Source organism: Camponotus vicinus, unplaced genomic scaffold (genome assembly GCF_025532165.1).
Source record: "Camponotus vicinus isolate PSW18456_S1 unplaced genomic scaffold, iyCamVici1.0 SCAF_2, whole genome shotgun sequence".
NCBI lineage: Eukaryota > Metazoa > Arthropoda > Insecta > Hymenoptera > Formicidae > Camponotus > Camponotus vicinus.
The window spans coordinates 2,583,396-2,608,207 of record NW_028141956.1 but is presented as its reverse complement, the minus strand read 5'-3'; the positions used below and the strand labels follow the sequence as shown (position 1 = coordinate 2,608,207).

Sequence of the window (24,812 nt, the reverse complement as noted above, 5' to 3'; positions counted from 1 at the left end):
ACTAAGATACATAATCAATTACTAAATTATTCAATTTAATTATCTAAAGAAAAAGAAAGAGAGAGAGATGAGAATCATGTTTTGCATAATCAAAAATGCAATTTCAAAAGCAATTAATTAATTAATTAAAAAAGCAATAAATAAGCAATAAATTAATTTCATAAACAATTTTTTTATGTTAGTATTTAATTAAATATATTTTTGCATATAATTATATGAAAAGCAAGGATAAAATAAAAATGAAAATTGTACGTTTCGATGAAATACAGAAAATTACTTGAGAATACTGTCAGTTCAATGTTATAGATTTAGTTTTATATGTATTATGTATGCATAATCGCGCGTGATAACAATTAGGTTCGATTACTGTAATATTTCTTCGGCAGCGATTCGGGACGATTAACAAGGCGTCCTCAGGAACGATTGATATTCGAAGCAACCTCATTATTACCCGCAATACGCCTCTGCTCCCATTTACTCGCGCCGCGTAGCACGTTTTGGACGTTTGCCGGAAATCAAAAATCCCTCCGCAAATACTTCGGAAGATATCAGCGGCGATTCTACCTCCGCTGTATCACAGACAGCATAACTTGTTTCGACCAACAAACTCGAACGTGCTCGGAACTGCAAATCCGTTGATTTCCTCGAGTGAATTAGGCGCTAGGAGGGTATCGAGGGAAAATTTTTCGCGGATTTCCGAAGATTGTCAGATAAAGTTCCAATATGGAGTTCACAAGTTGGAGTTCATTCTCTTTTATTATAGTAAGAATAAAGGAACATAATTGCACCGAAGCACAATGTCTTAATTATCAGTTCAGTTAACCATTTTTTTTTTAAAGATTATTTCTTTTCGTTCTATATACATTCAAACTTTAATTAATCTCAAAAGTAATTTCAAGATCTTTAAGATCTTTAAAAGAAGATTGGCCCAATAATTGTATCTTTAAAGAAGAATATTAGCGGATTGACAAGAATCTTTCAACAAACAAAATCGAACATAACAACATTTTTTCCATCACTTATATTTGTTGCATTTTTGGAATTTTAATCCAAAGTTTAATTAAGAGATATTAAAATTTTACGATGATATAATTTCTCCAAAATCTTCTGAAGATAAATCGATCAAAAAATTAGTGCTTAATATGATCTATATATTATTAAGGAGCAAAAAATTACGTCACGAAGAAATCTCTTAAGATTAACCTGGATCGCTTCTCGCATGATTCATAAAATAAAAATGGAGCGGCGTGCGGGGGAGGACGGGGTGCAGGTCGAGCCTGCAGTCCCGGTGCACGCGCGCGCAAACCCGCTCTCCCGGAAACCCGGTTCGATCACGAATTCCGTGTGCGCGCGCGTAGCGGCCTCCCCCGCTGGATTTAGTTCACCCTTTTGTTTTACTTCACCTCTCATCTCTGACCGCTTCTCGTGCCGCATTCTCGCGACAGCGGCGTCGTTTTACGATATACGTGTGCGTCCTTATTCCCGATGTGTTTCCCGCCCCTTCCCCCCCTTCCTCCCTCGAGCTACCGTCCGGTGTAAACGATAAGCTCGGTCCCGGCCATGAAAACTAAAACTCTCTTCCGGATTCTCAATGATTAGCTGAGAGCAGAGGAGATGGTACGACAAGAAAACGAGAAAGAGAGAGACCGAGACCTCCCACGCGCGCACTGTTTTATTCATTGTCCGTAGTCACGACAATTGCTTGCCTGACTTTGGCTCCGGCCGATTTCACGGACGATCGATTAATTGACTAGGATTTTGTGTTTTCGTCTCGATTTATCCTTCACACTCTCGCACCCTCGGAGGGCGATCGTTACGTTCTCCCCTCGTAGGGCGAATCTCGCAACTTCTCGCTTCCTTTAAACATGTATAGAGTATCCTTTGTAAATATTGAAGAAGAAGAATTCCACTCTCTCTTTCATTTATGAAGTTGTTATTAAATAATTTCGAATACCGAGATACGCTTCCTGATGACAAAAATGTCGAGATAGAGGGGATTAATTGTGAAGGAACTTGAACGAATTAAACTACGGATTACGAGCCACCACTAAATTACGTTTTACTTCTCGGGCAATTCTTAAGACTCGGCTTTAGCAAAATTTTAAAAATTCTCTCATCAATATTTGACGCTGGAATTTCAAGCGTAGCGAGAAAGAGGATAACGTCCGCTAAATAATTTTCCTTAGAAAAAGAATCGACTTTAAATTAGCTTGAAGAATCCGATGGAAGGGAGAAAAGAGGACGGGGAAAGTTGCGGCGAAATTTCAGGCATCTTGTATATTTATGAAAATCTGAAGAATCATCGTCGATAGAGGAGCTCGTTAGTAATAAGACTCTGCGCGCGCAAACTTGGGAAAGTTTCAATAGACCGTAGAAATCTTCCCCGGCCGCTTGTAGCCCCGATCGGAATGTATTTGCCGACATTTTAATATTCCATGATGGAACGTGACTACCGCAGTGACGTTTCATACATCTATTTACTAGACGGATTTTTATGCGCTTTTCGTGCCGCGATACGACACAGGGGTCACGCGTCGCGCTTTACAACCGAAGTTTAATAAAATATCCCCGACGACGTTGCACATTTAAGCACGGCATTCAAACATTTTCCGTTCGATATTTGTAAAACATTTAGAATCCGGTCTCTCGCATTGTGTCGATGCCCATGATTTTTACGGAATCGCCCGATTAATCGAGAAGTTATGCAATTTACGATAACCCTGTAACTGGAAAAATATCGTTTTAAACGGAGCGAATTAAAACTTCTTAGAATAAATTATTCAAGAACCAAATAAAAAAAAGTTTTATATAAAGCAAGTTGATTAGTTAAGTAATTATACTGTATAATGAAAAAGATTCTTTCGTAGCATCTGGCAATTTTAAAGACGTTGTGCAGCAAATGTCTCGCAAAGTTCAAAAACAACCATTACTCGAGATTTATTTAAGCAATAACAACGATTTATTATATTTTTATTTTTTTTTATCATTCTTATATTTATTTATTATATTTTTATTAGATTTATTATTTTAGATTTATTATACATTTATTTATTATATTATTATTAAGATTTATTATATTTTAATTTTTTTATCATTCTTATATTTATTTATTATATTTTTATCAGATTTATTATTAGATTTATTATATATTTATTTATTATATTATTATTAAGATTTATTATATTTTTTTTATCATTCTTATATTTATAATAAAAGTCGAACTTGTTGCGCGAATCCATTGTCTCTCACATATGTGCATGTCGAAAAAAAATATTTCGGGCTGACCAAATTATATTATCTCTTTTCGTGTAAATATCAGGGTGGACGATACGAAGAATGACGTTTCTCGGCCGAGGCAATTTCTTCATCGTTCCATCGTCGTGACGAAATTGCCGTTAGATCGGGCAGATAATTTTCTCTCTTCTGGATGGATTCGAGGGTGGCCCGCCGGAGCGAGAGGAATCTTCATCATTTAAGGACGAAACGGCGCCCGACTCTACATCGGACGCGATCATCAATCTTCGCGAGGTAAGGGTAACACGTTCATCTCCCAATTACGAGGCCTCTTCCTTCCGGAAGGGAAGATTTGCATCCCAGAGGTGGGTGCATCCTTCGGTTTGAATCGACTCTCAGTGAGATTACAAAGACATTCAGTTTATATATGTCTTTCGAAGAAAGAGGACAGTTTCCAACAAATGATGCTCACGAGATTTTTCAATCTTTCTTTAAAGTATATATAATCGAATACTATAAATCAAATACTTGCAGATTAAGATTAATCTAGAAGTCAATAATAAATAAAGTGAAAAAAAATCTCTTTTTTTAAATGCGAATTGCAAGTGGTCTATTAAGCTGTTAAATCATACTTTAAATGATATATTAATAATAATAATAATACAACTCTCGATTATGGCTGACCTGCACGCGACAGTAGAGTCATGTCTAAAAATCTTCTACTTTAAAGAAATGGAAATGGTCACGAAGAGGAAGCCAGAAGTCTTTTTCTCACAACACAAACTGCAAGCGATGTTTCTCTTCACAATAGAAACGATCTCAATAGGAAAACTGTATCTTACTAGACATCCTTCCGTTTAAGCGCAAGGATCGATTAAGTCGCTAGTATAATGTTGTGTGTGTGTGAGAGAGAGAGAGAGAAAGCAACCGCTATTATAATACACAGTTTCATACTAGTTATGATCTTACATAACAATGTAATGAGCTATTCTACTATATAAGATCATAAACACGCTATTATAATAATAAATGATTCCTTACATTTTATTTCATGACATTCTAATTTTAGATACAAGAGAATTTTTTCAGAATCTGCTGTCTCCTCAAAATATCGATGGATAAGATATTTTGAATCGACATTTTATTGATTTAAGAGCATATCGATGGATATAATTTTCTTCTAGTCGTGTTTTTTTCTTGTTGTTGAATTAATTAAAAGATTTTTGCTTGTTTTTCCTTTAAATTCCCCATTAATTAATAGCGAATATTTAAGGGGACTTTTTGTTGGCTACATATTTCCTCATGATATACTTTTACTATTACTTGTGGCATAAATTGATTGAAAAGAATAAATCTTATACTGAGTTTATTGGTGAAAAAACTTGTTCGCAAAGAAAAAAAATATCTTCGTCAGAATGTAATCTCTAGCTAGACGCGCCCCGATTGTAAACGCCATATGCTATACATGCACAATTCGTACGTGCACGCAAGAGATATGCCATCATGTCGTTACGTCGATAATGACACGCTACAACGTGTTACATTCCGATTATGGATCGAAGCTACTCGAAATTCATGTCGAGAGCTGCAAATCTGCGATGCAGGACATGCGATATATAATCACTGGAAAATTATTAAAATTAATTTTCACTTGTCAAAACGAATTCTCCATAAAATTCAATGTTAATCGCAAATAAATTATTTATTTTTAACAGAAAGCTATATATAATTTAAATTTAAAAATCGTATTATATATAAAAGAGAGATTTAATTTCGAAGTAAATTATCGAGCAGAAATTGATGCACTACTTTCTATTTATACAGTAATAACACGATAATGGATAATAAATCGTGTAAATTGTATTTCTGTTAAAAATAAAACTTTTAATTCTGAAATAATTCGAGTATTAATATTTTCAGAATTTCTCAGCGATTCGCGTTTTCCAGAGAGATCGAATGAATCTGCAATCGGTATCTTATTTGAACGACGATTCGATATGCGTATGTTACATGTGCATAATGCAACATATCGTACCTCGCTCGCTCGAGATGTAAATATGTAATGCGGCAAATATTATCTGACAAGCCATGTAGAGAGAACTTTTTCCCCGCGTCGACTTGTCGCGACAATATATATCGACACTAGTAATTTACATATTCGAAATTACCCGCAACTGTGTACTATATCATACTTATCAATGCAAATCGAAAAGCCGCGTTCGCGCAAAATCGCACGTAACAACTGAAATTTACGATGATTCATGATCGGTTTTAACATACGTTGCCCCGGGAGTATAGAGTTTGTTAATTTAAATGTTAAACATACACAGATGAAAGAGATCCAGTCGTTGCACTGATTATATCGAATCGTTCTCGTCACAAATCATACGATGTATAAGCTCATATCGCGATGCTTCGTAGATTACGTGTGTTACTCGCATTTCCTGGACGCACGTTAACGTCACAGCTCTCCTTTTTTCCGCTAAGAAAAGACTCGCGCCCCTGACAGGACGATCAGTCAAGATCGAGCAGGGCAAGACGTTTTATCCAGAGCCAATTACTAATCTTCACCTCGAATAGGGGCAACAATTTGCCACCGTTTTTATCGCTGAATCGTTCTTTTACAATTTCAATTTTGTACTTTTAATCAATAAATGCTTCAAACAATTAAATAAACTTCTATTTTTATTATATCTACATTTCTCTCTCTTCTACTTGCGTTTAATATTAAGATAAACAGAGAATGATATTCGTCAATTTTTTCACGAGTTATCAGCTAAGAAAGGGGATCGAGAAGAACTATAATATCTTGAGCCTGCGACTGCAGCGGATTAAAATTTGAAGCAAAGTTCAAGTCGGCTTTTCTCGATTATAATACCGTCGCGATCACAGATTCCAACTATGCCGATAAGTTGGATTAATTACGGGCCGACTAGGCAAGATTATCTATCCTCGGGGGATGCGAAAATGCGTCGGATACTTCCAATAATTCACCCCGTCTCTCTTTGCAACGCGAACAAGATGGGGAATCTTTTGTCCTCGTTCGCCAGCGCGATATCATCGCGCGAATTTCCCCCTAATTTTATTTCCTTATTTCTTTTTTCCGCATATTCCGTCGCGTAGCGTGGCAGCGGCCATTATTGATTTTAGTTGCGAAAGTTTAAATGTAAGGACTCCGAACGCGCGCTCTATCCGCGTTAATTACACGCCGTTTCTCGGACGGCGTGAAAGGAGCGTCTTATAACGGATGAAACGTTAATTGCTACCGCCTAGTCGAAGTGCATGAATTACCTGTATTGCACTAATGACCTCGTTAGGGTCAGCAGTTGCGAGCGGTATTCTTATCGGGATGATATATCACGCTACCTTAATCTACAGGCTGTTGCGAAAGTCGCCGGCTTCCCCTCGAAATGCTTCCGTTTCGACGGATTTTTCGACGAATTTACAGTCCATTCGAGATTCCATCGTCGATAAATTTTCAATTAAATGCATTTTTTTAAAGCTCCCGTTACACTCGATGCACTCGTGCAACTTTTAGTCATTATGTTACAACCGGTAGGTTCGCGAGCTCCACTTTCACAAACTCGTTGACAACTCTTCGATTCGTTTCGACCATCATCGGCGAATACGTTTGTGATAACTCGTCACTCGATCCCCGACGCGGCGGGAGGGATAGTCCGTTTATTTATTTATCCTTTTTTTTTCCTCTCGCACTAAAAGCCCCCTGATATCCTGCAGGAACTCGCGTCTATATCCGAGCTTTCACGACGACGCCGCTGAAACGACGCGCAAAGAAGTCGCGAGGATATAACGGCGATGGTCGTTTCGGGATCCTTACGAGATCTTTACGAGTTTCTTACGAGTTTGTTGCGAAGAAGAAGAAGAAGAAGAAGAAGAAGACAGGAAGAGAGAGAGAAAGGGAAAGAAAGAGCGGGAAGCTCACCACGTGGATGATCCTGTTTATTGAGAATTCGCGTTGCTTCCATCATTTTAAGACACGACGCATCAAATAACAACGCGATACTAACTTCTCTAAGAGAACGTCTGTATCTCGTTCTTCCTTCGTTATTATTTTCTTTCCTCTCCTTCGCAGTTTTCATAAGCGTTCGACGGTTGCGAAAGGCGTTTAAATAGATCCGTCTCATTCTTAGCCTCAATATTATTCAGACTCACCTCTCGAACTCATTAACATCTCATAGTGCTGTAATAAGATGAAGTTCTTTCGTATTTTTATAACACTTTTTTAAGATTATAAGAGGAGGTAACAGGATGATCTAAAACGAGATGATAAGTATCTAAAAAAATCCAATATCGTCAGAATCATGAAGTTTAAACTGGGAGCGAAACAGTAATCAGATTTGAGTGAGAAACAGAGTCATCAGAAATTTATGTCCGACAGAGGGGAGATTGTTCTATTACATGTTCGATGAGCTCTCTCGCTCTTTCATATTTATAACCGAATATCTGAAATTTCGCGCGGATCTTCGTCACGTTTCTTCAAACAGAATTACATTAGTTCATACTCGGGATATGTGAACGCCATTGATCGGCGAGCTCTTTCCATTCCTTTCGAAGAGGAGGATTCGCGCAATATCCCCCGTTTCCTCCGCGCGAGCGAAACGCAAAACTACATCTCTCGCGTGCTCGCGACTTCGGAGTCATCCACGTGACTCGCAGCTCGATCCGCTCGGGTAAGAAACTTGGGGGATATTTCGCGGGAATTCCCGGGAATCCCACCGATAACTCTCCCCATATCTGCGCTGACTCGGCCATTTCTCCGCTTCCGCGAGGACGACATCCGCGAGGAGTCCGATAAAATGGGTAACGCAAGAAAGAGAGGGACATTTATTTAGCGCTTCACGATGTAGTTCCCTTAATCCCGTGGAAGGAAAAATATCGGATATGTTTGCGCAACAATTCCCTCGGCATGATACTTCTGAATCCTGCAAGCGATACATGTAACGTTTTGCGCGTCCGATCTTCTTCCGGTTAAAGGAAAAGACGATTTTCCCAACTCTTACCGTCGCGATAAAAATATATTTCCTCTACTTTATCTATTTTATATTTAAAGTTGAACTTACAAACTAGAGAGAAACTTAGTTCACTTTTGTTTCGAACATTTCATGTGTATCTTCGCTGTTGCCGCAAAGAGTCTCGGTCGCGAATATCTCGGAAATCGATGACAGAGCTTACCGTAACCCCGTTTGAACCTCGCCGAAGTCGTTATACCGGTAAATGGAATGGGACTGCCAAAGAGGAGTTCTCATCTCGAGGTAAAGCATACATGTCGCCTTTCCGAGGATCGAATTTGACCTTGCGTGATGGTTACTCGCACACGTTGCATGAATAATAAACTTTGGCAATTGTCAAAAGCGTAGATATATTAAAGCGAAGTCGTTTATTACGTTATTTTTAATAAATCGATAAAATTATAGATTACTAAATGTGTGTCTGAGCGGCAGAAATATTATATGTATGCAGAAATAATATATATATCGATCGATATTGTGTACATTTTAATATTTGAAAAAGTAATTGGAGTAAAGCGTGAGTGTATTTAGTTCCCTGCGTTGTCGAAATGTTGCTTTCGTCTCAATTCTCGATCAAATTTATGGAAAAAATTAGTATGTTTAATTAGAACAATTTTATTGTAAAAATAATTTACTTTTTGACAAAACTGCATCTAGGCATCTTGATGTTCAAGAATTTTAGAAAATGATCTTTACATATAAACATATAAATAAATGTCAAACTAATTAAAGAATATCTAAAAATCGAAAAACTTGTTTGAGAAAAATCTGCTTGAATTATTATTCAAGTAAATCTCGCGTAAATACATTTCAAATGATCGACTCGTAAAGACCTATCGAGCGGAACGATAAATCGCCGAGGAAACATGGAAGATCAGACAGAACGGCAGAGAGTAAAGTAAGATGGATGTCGGGAGAAGAACAAGGAAGGAAAAAAATCAAAGACGAAAAACACACTTTGTACTTGAATTCGGCGAGAGGAAGAACAATGGTACAAGTCGATTTTTGCCGAGTGGCGACTTCATCACAAGGTATTATATGAAAGATTTGTGGAGATAATAACGCACTGAGAGAGAGAGAGAGAGAGAGAGAGAGAGAGAGAGAGAGAGAAAGAGAGAAAGAGAGAGAGAGAGAAAATTATACAACAGTACGTTTTTTAATAAATATATCGTGCGTGTGTTTTAAGATATATATATATATATATATATATATATCTTAAATGCGGAAATATCTTGTAATGCGGATCGGTAGCATTTTTTCCAGAAATGGAATATCGAGAAAAGCGAGCATAGTAAAAAATCTTTTAACGATTCATAACACGTATAGTATGAGAGCTGTTTCCTGTCGTTAGAATCAATACCTATAAAACAATTTTTTTATAAAAAAAAGAAAAACAAAAGAAATATATTTACCTTTCGCATTAAAAAAAATAAAATACAAAGTTTTATATATTTTTAGTATAATTAATCTTTGTTGAATAGAAATAAGAAACAGTTAAAGGATCATTAATTATTAATCTATTTTCTAGGTAAATCATGAATCATGAAAATATCCCTTGATTTGTATAATTTGTTATAATTTTTTGCAAAAATATTTAAACTCTAGAAAAATAAATAAATAAATAAATAATTTTATCTTAAAGAAAAAATGTCAAATTTTTCTCATTAACACTCTCTTGACATATTAAAGGATTGAAAATAAATAAAGTAGAAATATAGTTTTTAATCGGATTCAAAATTTTCTCTTTTAGGATTAAAATTTGACAAAATATACTTCATACATAATTAAAATTCTTCTTTATGTAAAAAGAACCTAGAGACAACAAATTAATTTCGATTAATGATATCTAACATCATTAAATTTACTTTGCTTTCCTTTAGGATGTAACGCTGGGAAATAACATTGCTCGAGGATAAAACATGCGTTTGCCTACAAACACGCACGCGATCACTTCCTGTCGTAACAACTTGACGGTGTTTAATCGTTAATTAGATGTCGTCAAGTTTCGTTAGTAATTGGATAAGTTTGCGACGACGAAGACACAATGCGTAGGACGCTCGCGAAGGCAACATCGTCGTGAACGAATGAACTTCGCGTTCGAGATAGTGAACTCCTGCCCGACAATGTGCGACGATTCATCGTACCTAGGATGAACATATCTACTTTCGAAGCGTTTTCCTATTTCGGCTTTCAATACACCTCACGACACTCTATTACGCGATATCGACAGCCTCTGAAGCTGCGCGCGTCGAATTCTGCGCGCAAAATAGTCGGGAAACTCTCGCAAAAATTCTCGAAACAAATTTTCGTTCGCGTAATCCATATCATCCATATTAAGCAAATTTATACAGATTTTCATATTTTTACTCTTATATCGTGTACATCTTTGACCTTGATAAAAAATTCCAGCTTTCTATCGTAGGACTTTCAAGAATATCGAAACGTCAATTTAATATTAATTGTTTTAAATAATTTATTGTTGAAATTCGTAATTCAAATACATTGGAATTCTCGTCTTTCAATTTCAACGAGACTAATTTAATGGGATTATATATTATCCCGAATTTAGCCGAAGAAATTCACGCTTGCCGTGCAAATTCCATTCCATTCGGTTTTCCGCAAGTCGTCAAGACGAAGGAGAAGAGCTCCGCGACGTACGCGGATTTTCTCGCGATTTCCACGTGCTAACGAGCTCCGAGCTTCTTGCATGAAATATATCGCTGGAACCTCGCTTAAGCGGACTGTGGTAAGGTTTCCAAGCTATTTCTGCGAGAACCCGTGAATTTCCTAACCGATTCTATCGTCTTGTCCACAGTATTACGACGTTTTTCTCGCTTGTGGCTGTTCTTCCTTCCTCGACCGAGCTCTCTTCGAATATGAGAGAGAAACGCGTGTCTGACGTTACGAGCTCTATTGACAATCGCTGTTAATCCTCGTGTTTTTATTATTCGAAATAACAATATATGACATGTTTAAAACAACCCCCATGAAGAAAATTTACGTTTTATCAGATTCACTTTAAACATTAGCTTGATTTTTAAAAGTTTTTGTAAATTAAGGGATTTGATAGAAAGGAAAGAGAAGATTTACTTTGCATTTTGGAAAAATATGAATTTCAATATTCTATTATTCATCGAAAATCACAAAGCTCTCTCTTTCTCTCTTTAGGCGAGACGCGGTAATAGCGTTTCCCATGAAAAATCGCAAACTCCGTGCAACATATTACAGTGAGCGATATTTCAGCGAGTGGAGGCAACCTCAAAGCCTGCGGTTCGCAAACTGTTCCAACTTTAGCCTCAACTTCAGTGGAGACAGGCTCTCTTTGCACACGCTGTTCGATAATCGCTTAATTAGATAATACCATCTATAATCGGTGTCTATTTAGTACCTGCCGCTTGAAAGCATTTACTACCGCCGAAGTAGATTAAATCTGCTGTTCGCGAGGAAAAAATTGCATCGTAAATTGTATCCTGTTGTATTTTAATCCTCTAGTGTTGAATGAGACAAAAATCTAAAAATTTTGGAAATAGATGAGTCAAATGTCAATGTTATACAGGGTGTCCCAGACTTAACGAATCAGCCGTTGATGGTAGATTCCTGAGATCATTTGGAAACGAAAATCTTAATACCAAAATGTTGAGGAAGATGTAGTTTCGGCACTATACAAGATTAAAGATTACCAATTAGCGCCTTACGTTCTCCTATGTAACAAGATAGCGCATCAAGAGGCCCGCGTACAGCGCAATAATATCGATATCGATAGAGGGATGAATATAAAATAAAAAATAGGATTCTACAGTGAGCGCGATTGTGTTTTCCATGCGACAGTAGTCAACAGTTTGAACATTTTTATGAAGCCTTCCTCAACATTTTGGTATTAGAATTTTCGTCTCCAAAGGATCTCAGGAATCTATCATTAACGGCTGATTCGTTAAGTCTGGGACACCCTGTATATGATTGAAAGCAAACATGTGATCGCTAAAATGAGGTATCCTATTGATTAAGTGCAACGACGACAAGTTCGAAAATGATTACAGGCTTGAATAACTTTTAAGATCAAAGTGCTCCCGATCTGCGCCGTGGAATCTAATGGGTAGATATTAGGGAGATACACGGGGCTTTACATAGAGTATCGACTCGAGTGAAATTTCATAACTGAATTTTATAAAGCAGAAATTCGATGATACGTCGAGCGCAACGGCAGTTCGATTCATATTTCATGCGCCAGGTACAAGGCGTTGGCCATGAACGTCACGATTCCGTTTTACGCATGCGAAAAATTTGGTTCCGCGCATGATTAATGAGAGCCTCGCGATGAAACGGATGTGCCGAATTCAAGCTATCAAAGAATTTGGCACGAAAATCAATAGTAATATTCCCTTAAGTATCCTTTGAAGATTTTCCGCGAGATTGATTTTTCCTTGAGAAAAATTTGAGAAAATAATCGCTATTCATCGTGGTTTGTAAAGTTTCACTAATTTTTGTTTAGTCCAATCTCTGATATATGAAGCTGGTGATATTCGTGAATACCCTGTAAAACTCGTGGCTCGTGATGAAAAGCCGAGCATTTTCATCATCTCAGAAAATCGATTCTGATGAAACGACGCGAACGGTATTATCGGCCACAAGAAGGAATTAAGTACATTATAGACGGTGTACCTCTTTCTTATACAACGTAACATTGTACATTTTCCCTGAACCTGCATAAAGGACTAAATCAAAGTAAGAAGAAAATGTGTGTTTAAATATTAATAAAATTTCTAATAATCAATTAATACAATTTTTGTTTAAAATAGAATTTTATCTCTTTTAAAGGATATGTGTAGATAAAACTTCTTCACATTATATATTTATAATATTTATATATTTTTAAATTTTCCCTGAAAAGAGAAATTTTCAATTTATAGTTTAAAATCAAAGTAGAAAAACTATAAATGAATTCTCAATTAAATTTCCCGGATATTCAATTTATATCATTGATTCAAAGTTTAAATGATTCAGCTAAATTTCGTATCTTATTTGAATTGCCGTTCAATCGAATTGTTCAATCAAATTCTTCATATCCTGTGCGGATAGATTTTTCTGAAAACGTTGCTCGGAAAAAATCTAGATGGTAACATTTCAATATCAATATCAAATCCGTTCGCAAGGAAAGTGATTTGCATCGCGATTGCATTACCTACTTTACTCGTGGAAATTAGTATCTGAAAAAATCTCGGGATTATAACTGCGGAAATTAATATACAAAATTTTATTCGTGACGATTTATTCCTTACGAGCATCCCTCGATCGCTTTTGAAACTCGATTCACGATGGTATCGTTCGCGATCTCGCAGGATTCTGGGGCCACGATTTTTATCCGAATAAGAAATTTCTATTCCTCCCGGAGATTCTGACGAATGTGCTATCTTCAAAGGCAAGCGCTATCTCGAACAGGATTAAAGTTCTCGCGGGATACTCTCCCGCTTTTGCGCGCACGCGGTAGGCGCGTTCGCAGGAGCGGAAACTTGTTTATGGCTCGTCGAGAGAGTCGGACGACTCGCCAAAGGTAAATTGAAGATCTCGTTTAAGTGTTCCTGCGCCCACACCGCGCCGCTCCGACAAAGTTTTATCGCCATGGGGGGGTCGAGCTAAACTAAAAGCACTGGTATGGCGTGCCTTTCATTTTGCGCGAGCCACGACTCGACGGAATCGAGTCGTCGGGACATTCTCGTCAACACGAGCTGAAGTGCCTCGGCTGATTCAAATATCACTTCTCGTATCTTTCGAGAGCAACTTGATATAATCCCATATTGAGCATTCCTCGGTACAATAATTTATACACTCGCAAAATTTTACATCGATCGTTTTAGCGGTGGAATTATTTATAAAGCAATAATAATCAAGAGGATGATAGGAGAATACGATATTGTCGGAGTAAATTTAAAAGTATTGGGAATAAATTTGTGTATAATTTTATATTTTACATAGCTGTCACGTTTTGAGTTAAATCAAGTTTGATGATTAAATTATTTAAGATATTTACCCGGGATTTGGATCTCTCGTTTGTGCATTTAATTTAAATTGTTAGAGTACTCCAGTCTGAATAATTCACGAACTTTATTTCGAAATTTTTCGACGAGTTTTCAATTAATGGGTTTTTTGGTTGATTTATAATTTGGATATTTGATTTTAAATATGATTGGTTTTAATTTAACATAAATTTGTCGAGAATTGATTTTAGTTTTTAAATTATAAAGTTTTATGAAGAGAGAAAAATAATTTTGATTAGAAAATTTTTTAAAATGAAAGTTAATCCTTTTGATGGACTTGATGGTCATCTTTCTTGGGCATTTAATTCAAAATTATGTATTAATTTTGAATTTTAATTGATTTAACTGACGCACCATTATCAGCGACAATTAAAGTTATTGCCATATTTATAGCAGCAATAATTAGTCAAACTTCAAATTATTATTGAAAAGAAATTAAAGTTTTAAAAAAACTAATCTTTGGCACTGAATTTTAATGTAATTTATAAATAAATTATTATTAGATTTTTTATAATAATTCTGGAATATGAATGCCTTGATTGTTTCGCATATTTATAACAAGTGATAAGAATTCTCGCGCAGAATTTCCACCTTTACCCCTTTTAGAATTTTGAAGTAAGAGGTTATTAGTATGTTTTCGGTTTTCAATCCGAATTAAAATAATTCAATTTTAAAAGATTAAAATTTTGAATATTGTATAGGGTTACACAGCTGAATCTTTTTTATAATTATATAATTATTAAGGAGAATTTTGCATTTGAATTTTGAATCAATGTTTGATCGTTTTCGTTATTGTTTTCAATTCTTCATGTGTTGAATGTGTGAGAAACATGGCGAATAATGAAGACCAAGATGAAGATCAAAATAATATCTTTTCTCATCACGCTGAAACGAGAAATAGGATGATGCTGCATTGTTAGAATAAGTGGACCAATACAATCTCAATAGCTCTTCCGCGATAATATCATTTCGAGATACTCGTGCGAGAAACGTCTCACGAATTCAGTTCGATTAAGTCCATGCTACAAATTTATATCCATGATTATCACGAATTGCAAATTAATTCATGAAAAATATGAAAGGTTATTTTTTTATAATATAACCATTTTAATTAAAGCTAAACCTAGGCTCTTTACTCATCTTTTTACGCCATTAAATTACGAAATTATTTTAATTACTTTTCACATAACAATGAACAATTCGGTCATTTTTTCAAAGTAAATAATAAAAGAATATTATAAATAAAAATTAGTTGGAAATTTAAAGCTTAATAAAATTTCAAATACAAAATTTTCCTCTCCTTTGATATAAACCGTGGAATGAGCCCGATAAATAAATTGACTTTAATAAATGTCGCTGGATGAAAGCGATTTTGAAACGAAATCAATTTGTACGAAAGCCCTCGCAACGTTCGCGAATGACACATTTTTGAGCAAACACGAAGGAAAAACGCGAATAATAGACATGTTTAGCCATTGTGCGCGGCAATTACAAGATGACGATTTATTCGGTAACAAGCTTGGACGGTTGTAGAAATTCGCTGCATTGTATTCGGAACGCAGTTTGATCGGAAGGGAGTTTAGTCGGGGCGATTCACTTTGACAGAGGCGCGATTCGAATCGATTGCTGAATTGTGTAGTATAACTATTATTCTCAACGACGTTTCCGCTATTTTTAACTTTTATATAACTGTTTTCAAACAGCTCGCGCTTTTTGTCCGAGTCAACAACAAGCGTGCAATAATTCCCTCGAGCATACAATAATTATCTCTACAAGAGAAAAAATTGACACGTCGTGTCTATTGAATCGAGGGGAAACTGGAGAGTTCATTTTTTTTTACTTCTTTCCCTTTTTTAATACCTCCATAATTTTAGATTATTTCTATTCGCGGTTATTTCTTTGCCCGCTTAGGAAAGTAAGTGCCGAGAAATGGGGAACAAAATGTAATTTATTCACCCTAATCTAAGGACTGTGCGTTTCACGGTTAAAATCGAAAGTACGTTCGCTGTGATATATTGCATACGATTTACATGGAAAGCGACTGATCTATCGCGCGCGAAAGTGCAAAGCGAATCCTTCCTCTTACAAGTAACCCCATCGTCACCTTCTCGATTACTTGCCGCGAATACATATTAAATAGGTCCGCTGCTCTTCCACTTCTTGCTTATACGCGGCCGTAAATCGAATATAGACAATTATTTGCGGAAATCGTTTGTCAAATTTTCACGGCTCGCGTACAAGTGGAATTTACGTCTTTAATTATCGAAAATCTATAAAAAGCACGATTGTATTTAGTGATTTCTGTGAGAGACAGGAGGAATTGCCAGGATGAATATCTTCGCGAGAAGTATTGAGTCCACGATAAAAATCACGATCGTCTCGCGGCTTAATTAAATTAATAATTGCATTACCTCCGATATCTATGATTGATGAAATTTACAGCCGAATAAAAATAAAATGCTGCTCCTCGACTTAATTTAATCCCGCATACGAAGCGACACTCGTGCCATTAATATTCAAACTTTGTTTCGAAAATTTCTCGAGATTTAACGTAGCCTCGATGGCTTTAAGCGAATCGCGCGATATCATTGTGAAAATTTTTCATATTTAATACCTCGGCTTGCGATAATTTTACAACTGATATTTAAATATTAAAATAATATTTGCGTGTAATCAATATTATTTAAAAATAATATCCTTCTTGTTAAAAGTAAGATTTTTATTCTTAAAATATATACGATACTATATAAGCTGTTTCTATTTTATAAAGTATTGTTAAATTATCGGATTGTGAATTTTTGTAAATTTGCCCGCAGCAAAAAAAATATCAGGATTAAGACCACATAATTAAGAAAATAATCATTAAAAATATCCAATGAACATTGAAAGCTTAACGATTTTAATTGCTTAGATTATCTCTCATTCCCTCTATTTAATAAAATATAATCTTCTATTCTTAGTTTCGTGTATAAAAGTGGTGTTATTGCGAGATGAGAGTCAAATGGCCAACACATTTAATACTAGATATAAAATGGAGAATGCGAGCCAAAGGGAAGGGGACACCTAGTGCGAGGAAGGCGAGAAACGTGTTAAACGAGAATTCAAGATCCAGCTGTGAGAATCAGTCCCAGCAGCAAGTCCACTTTTTCAAGCGTTACAAGAGCGCCAAGAAGCTGTCCAAGACATTTTGAAATTTTATCGAGCATTTTATCGTATTCCATTGAGAGGTGAATACCGAAAGTGCTTCACTTTTGCGACAACGTTTACGAGGCGCTTCGATTGCTGCAGAAGCCAAGTATACCTTAAAGTTACTTTCTTTCTTCTCACTTTCTCCTGCGACGCTACGTCATCAGGCGTTTTTTTCTGTCTTTATATCTATCGACGCGGGTTATTATTACTCAAATATTTGGCTGATAAATGACTGATTTTCTACTATTCGCTTGATATTATTTTCGTTCGTATTGGATAAATCATAAATAAACGATTATTTTGAATACTATTACTTAAATGCTACATTTTCGATTATCGGAATATTAAATGAAAATATAACTGATTATTTTATAGCATTAAATGAATTGATATTATTTTCGCTGCCATTAATCGATTACCGAATGGCGCGTCGTGGAAAAAGGGCGCTTGTTTGGTTTTTATGCTCTCTCGCAGGCTTTCAATTTTCCATCATGAAAATATTCTGATAGGAAAAAGCGAAACGACGAATCAACTGGTTGCGACGCGAGGAAAGGAGAGGAAATATATGTAACGCGGGAAAATGCGAAGCCATGGTGGGTGCGCGTAGAAAGCGTTGAAACCCCTAGCCGGCATTTGCATTTCTTCTTACGACGTCCTTTGAATAACAAATAAGCTCCCTCAACCGCAAACCGAATGCGTGCGATATCTTGCGGAAGGATGCGGATGATAATAATAATAATAATAATAATAATAAAAGCGGAGAGAAGAGAGACAGCTCGATGCTGCTGTGTCTATTTTCCGTCTCTCAGAGCGAAAACTATGAGTTATGTTCTACAATTGTAGAAATACACGTGCGTAGATTAGATGGTTTTAAATCTTCTTTGATTATTTATTTACGTGTTAAATGAAAATGATAAATGTGCATGCATGTCTAATATACACGATAAAAATGATAAAAATTCTACTTGTTTAAAGAAAGTTAATAAAGCAAATATTTTACACATAACATACACACACACGCCTATATATTTTTTATATAATTATTTCAAATTGATATTTAAAAATAAATAATTTTTATAACACAATTTACATAACACAATTTAAATATGAATTTGAAATAATTATATAAAAAAAGACAACCGAGAAAATATATATTTCTAATGTATTTATATTTATTAAAATAATTTATTTTATATAGCTTTGGAATTATTAAGAAATTGAAATTTTTTAAACGTTGATTTTTTTTCGACTTGTCAAAAAGTTTCAAAAATTATATAGAAATACGGTGATAACAATAGTTTGAAGAACTACTTTTTTGCAGACTAGTATCATGCATCATTTTATTTTTCGCTGTTCTATCTTCTTTATCCACAAATCGTTGGGCGCGGTAACAGGAAGAAGGTTGTGGATTTGAAGAATTTCTGGTACTGAGTTCCCCAACGACTATAATCATAAAGATTTATTATCACTGTAAGAAGGAGAAGAAGGAAGCAGATGCAATTCCCACGATATTCAAGAGAGAAATTAAATAAGGAACAGAAATTTTTTCTAAAAGGCGACAAAAAATACTCAACATTGCTTATTTTTCGTGTTTTTAAATCCTTTCATAGCTCATTCTTAAAATCTCTTTCTCTCTCACTCCCTTTCGCTAAATTTAAAGAAATTGAATTTCTATTTTGAATATTTTATTTTGTTAAAGAATTAAAAAAAATCCATATAAATTATGACTCGATAAAGTTATCGATTCTGAATTGATTTTTTACCTTCAACAAGATATTCTACATACGATAAATATTGAGAGGAACTACTATAAGGGGAAAATTGTCGGGGTTGTCAGATATAATTATATAATTATTCCTCGAATATTTCTCACAATGTGACTTCTATCAGACGAAATTAAAAGACGCTTCTTGCTTGATGTTATTATTGAAACTTATCGAGAATATTTCTAATCGGGGTCATTTTAATTTTGAAAATTACGCTAGACTGCTTATCCCTGACAGAGAAAATCGGGTGTAGTTTCCGAATTGCATAGCGATCTTTAACGAGGTGTCCACTCCACGAACTTCCACCGACGCGTTCGCAGTAAATTTGTCAATTCGACGACGTACCAGGAAAATTGCGCGTCGCGTTTATGCAATATTCATACATGGCACACAAGCGGAATGCTGTTGATCCAATAGAGAGACGAATTAAAACGTCGCGCTATGAACGACAGAGAGAAATTTTAGAGCAATTTTTCTTTACGATATAATTCAAAAAGCTAGCGCAGAAAATATTTAAAAGAGATATTTTGTATACGACTAATTTTTCCTTTACATTCAGTTTTTTATCTTATGGTAAAAAGATTGCGCTCTAAAAAGTTGCAATAAAGCCTTGTAAAGAATTATTAACATTTATTAGAAACATTTATATAGATGCTATAGATTTAACAAAAATGAATTTTCCCTTCTGTAGAAATTTATGATAGGATGATGCAGTTAGGTCCATCGTTAAAGGAAGAAGATTGGACATTAGACGGCAGCCAGTTGGGGCGAGAATAGAGAATCGCAAACTTGTTAGAAGGAGCCGCACAATCGAGAGGATGAAGACGTGTAGCGGCATAGAAAAGAAACTTCCGCCGGGAATTCTAAGTATGCTAGCAATTAAATTCTCGAGCGTGTTCAAAACGAGCGGAATTCACTCTTTACTCTCTAATTTGTCTTGAGGTAAAATATATCTCTCACCCATCCATTGCGAGCCGCCGACGATGACGTCATCAATCTGCGAAGCCGAAGAGAGTAACGGAATCGCGGAGCACTGCACAAAAGATTATCACACTCCGTCGTTCCTTTCATATCCAACAGCGTCAAATAATTTTAACCAGGCATTTTAAATTCGTATTTTTCACATTAAAATTAATATTGTTATTTTTTAGTATCAAAATAGCGCATTATTATCGATACAAACACAATTATATACGTGTAAATAAAAGTTAAAATATTTTATGAAATTAGTATCAGGCATGACCCCTGCAAAATTAAATATTTTTGCATACATTATATTGGCAAATTTTTATTCGAAACTTTTGAATATCATAATATTCAAAAAATTCAGAAATTTTAATTTAGAGATTAAAAAAGCGCCAATAATGGTTTGTAATTAAATTTTTAGAAAGAATCGTTCCAACTTTGGTAAAGTCTTTGCAAAAATCGGTGATTTGAAGTAAGAATATGCAATTCTCTTTTATACACACGCATAAAAATTTGGAAAGTACGTAAATTGGAAAGTACGTAAGTAAATTGCACTGGAGTTTGAAAGCTTAACGGTGCGACTCGTGATCGTAATCAACTACTGCAACTGCAGTCGTGTCGAGGCTCAATTGAGAGAGAACCCTTTTCGCGATCTAAATTCACCTTGACGAAGGAAATCCAGATTGATTGGAGTAGACAATACTTTTTCCCTGTCACGATTACGCAAGCGTTCACGGTGCGGCATCATGTCGGGAATCATACCGAATGCAACTGAACGCGGATATCGACGACTAGAAATATTTCGAAAATATATCTCGATTGGATAAAAATTTTATTGATTGACATCGCTGAACGTATCACGGCGGTAAATCCATGTAGGGATTTACTGCAGAAAATTACACTCGGGGCTCAACGACGGATACAGAAATCCATTAATGCTTTTTTTTTATTTTTAGCAGAAATTCTATAAGGCTTTGGATGTATCTCGCACACATACGCATAATAACACTGAGATAAATTTATTGCGGGGCACGTTTGTGTATATCCAGCTTTAGAATTATGGAAATTTTTCTTAGAGTTTTAAGAGAAAAATTTTATATATAAATTTTTCGCGACTTAATGTTATATTAATTTTAATTCTTTTACGCAATAAACATTTTCTTTGACCAATTTAAATCTCTCTTCTCTTTGTATGCGAAGCTTTAAAAAACGACGATGCCTATGTTTGCGAGCAAATGACTATCAATTTATTGCAAAATTTATGTCATGATAAACTGTCAACAGATATTCATGTACACAGACTGCATTATGGGATGAAAATTAAAATCGCAAAATGCACAAGTAACGAATGCTATTTCGATGCATCGATTATAATGTCTGTATTAATATAAATGAATGTCAGAGAGCATGGCGTATTTTTAATTACGCTAACGCAACGCCATTTGATCGGAATTAATCAATTAATCAATTAGGCGAACATCCGATGAACGTTATTTTATCGCGTGTAAAAGGCGTAAAATTTTCATAATGTTCACATTTTAAGTTATTTCTTTGACAGTCAACATTTTCGCAAATTTTTTTCTCTCAAGTAGATACTTGCTAAAGTATTTTCTCCCTTAAATATTTATTATAAAATAAATAACAAATTCGTCAGTGTTACATTAAGGTAAAATCGATATTCTCTTACAAATTCAAATTTATTCCCCCGCTTTCTCACACACATTTCTACGTGTGTATCTCCTTTATAATTCAAATTATTACAGCGTATGTCAAATAATTTATTTTCACCCGTTTTATCCCCTATCAGATTAATAAAATCGAGAAAATAAGACTGCAAATATAAAGAGAGAGCCTCCAAGTTTCAAATTTATCATGAGATTTATTTCGAGAAATTAGATTTAGCTGCACATTGCGAGTAATACCCGAGTTGTGAGTAAATGTTGACATCTCTCTAAAAGAGTTCATTTTCCAGCGAGCTCGCGAGATCGAAAAGATCGGAGCATTTTCGCTTCGAGAAATGAAGGGAACAAGAGCGATTCGATCATCGATGTGCGACGCGATTGGCGCTACTGTATCTCGCGAATTTAATTTCGCGGTGAATAATGTCGGCCGTGCACGAGATTAATATCGAAATATCACGTGGATTACCTTCGGGGTATCGTATCTGAATTCGCGGCGCATTATAAACTTTCATTTCGACCTCGGCTGCATCGGAGGAAAACGGGAGATAAGAGTAGGTCACTGCGCATTCACGACAAATATCGCGCTAAGACGCGGCCTGGATTTACTGCGGGAGAGCCTGACTGGTGACCGTACATTAACTATATACGACGATGTAAATCCGATTTTAGGTGAGTCGAAATATTACACGATGTTTCGAGGAAACACCCCATTAGGGAGGATTGTGGGACATGGCGTCTTTTGAATAATATTTTGACATAACGATGAGTTACGCGAAACAATTTTTAATTAACTGTATATTAGCTGTGTATGTTTATGCATTAACTGTGTCTACATTAAAGGAGAAAGATGCCAAAACTAACATAGCTCTCGCGTAAGCTAATATATACCTTCATTTCTCAGCAATCAAGTGCTGGGTTTTATCAGAGTTAATAGGAATTTCGTTCGCTTACTTTATGTATAAAAGCCCATAGTTTGTGCATTCGTTGCTCGTTTATACGGTAAATTGACTTGCGTCGAGAGTTCCTAAAGTTTAAAGGATTTTCTCCTGTGATTTTTTTCAACGATAGAATTACATGTAATTTAAATAGCGTTACAGTGAGATTTCTTTGTTTAATAATATTACTTTAGTGGATTATACATTGTAACTGTACAATTGTAGAATTTCTTTTTTTTTATATTTTTTACTGTATTTCTGTAATTTTCAGTAGATACACGAAGTTTTAGAGAATAATTTTTTCTAATCAACTTGCCATCTCAATTTTTATTCGCTTTTAAAAATGATCTAAAGATCTTTTTTCAAAGATATTTGGAGTAATATTAAAAATATACAATCTGAACAAGAATCTATACTATCTGAAATTTTTTTATTTTGAATTTTTAGCTCAAAAATAAAATGACAGAAATGAAATGACATGAACATATTACAGTTTTATTTTTTTTTGTACGATAATTTGGTTTTATTATAGATTGAGGTCTTCAAAAACTTTTAAGTTATACTGACAATGAATGTAATTTATTTTCAATTTTATGTAAGTTTTTTACGATAAAGAAATTTATTTTTATAATTTCTGAAAAATTGTATTATAAAGTGAGATATAACATAACTTATTAAAAAAATATTGTAAAAATAATGCATTTATCTTTATATATAACCGTAAATTAGATATTATTTGCATATTACTATTGTTACATAAAATGTAACAATAGTATAATAAATATAATACCTGTAAAATATATGCGTTTCAAAAATATTTTGCAAGAATTATTAATGTATAATATACATGTCACGCAAGCTATATTATATCAAAATTATAATCATCAAAACATAATGTCAAACGAGGAAAATCAATCGAGGATTAAATTTATTAATTGCAAATCTGTAATATTTATTACGATATATGAGGATATCACGCGAGATCTCAGAAATATTCTGCAATGATATAATGATATCTTTTACATTCCTTTCTGATAAATGACCTATTTGAAGCAGTTTCTGGAATTTTGCCATTTTACATGAATATTTCTCACTGATTAACTAATGTGAATAAAAAAAAGAGATAGATTCCCTTTGTGCTTTTAGTCACACACGTTGTAAATTTTCAAAATGATTTCCATGATTCATGTACGAGGATCGAGCACCGCGTGCACGAAATCGAGATCGCGGATGCGAGAGAGCGCGGTTTCATGGTGCGTTAAAATTTACAGAGAGAGAGACATCAACTTTGGCTTTCGAGGAGGACCCGACGAGACTCGTTTCGATCGGGTTTTCCACGACTGTGCGAGACCCATTACATTTCTGTCGCGGCGTCCGTTAACTCCGCTCACACAGATTCCCGCGGCACCGCAAGGGTTGACTTTCACCAGGAACGAAGCGCGCGTATAATCGGAGTTATCACACAAAAAAAGGAGAGGCGAAGGGAGAAAAAGAAAGAGAGAGAAAGAGAGAGAGAGAGAGAAAGAAAGAAAGAAAGACAGCCGGACTTGTCGGTTTTCGTAAACGTGGAACGAAGCGACGAACGAGCAGCAGCAGCAACGACGCGAGGGAAAAAGGTAAACAGAGCCGTCGCGCACTCGGCGACCGCCGCGGCAAGACTGGGGTCTGCTGGTGCCCGGCCGGGGTAGCTGCCATGGCAACCCGACCACCCCCGAAAGCTTCGTCTCCTCTCTCCCGTCCGTCTGTCCATCCCGCGTCTCGCGCACCCTCGCTCGCGTCCTCCTCCACCAACGCGGCAACGCGTGCGGCGCGTCTCTTCCTCTCCTCCTCACTCATCTCATCTCGCTCACCACCCCATTGCCTTTCCTTGTCCGTCTAACTATCTATCTCTCCTCCGATGGTCCTCGAACCGTTACCCATCCGCGATCCTCGAGCAAACGGAGTGCAGATGCTCGGCCGAAAGGGTATATCCCGTGGT

At 35.7% G+C, this 24,812-nt stretch overlaps 1 protein-coding gene across 5 annotated transcripts in view; it reads right to left on the bottom strand.

The window, feature by feature from the left end:
• LOC145966256 (dipeptidase 1) overlaps positions 1–24,475 on the bottom strand; it is a 133,408-nt gene extending 108,933 nt beyond the window's left edge. For 2 of the 5 annotated variants that reach the window (XR_014437002.1, XM_083090219.1), the window contains exon 1: positions 24,193–24,475. The gene's annotated coding sequence lies outside the window, so the exon portion shown is untranslated. Of the gene's footprint in view, positions 1–6,600; positions 8,685–24,121 lie in introns of those variants that run through there. The other 3 variants (XM_083090220.1, XM_083090223.1, XM_083090222.1) reach the window with 3 other exon arrangements.
• Between the last annotated feature and the right edge of the window lie 337 nt (positions 24,476–24,812).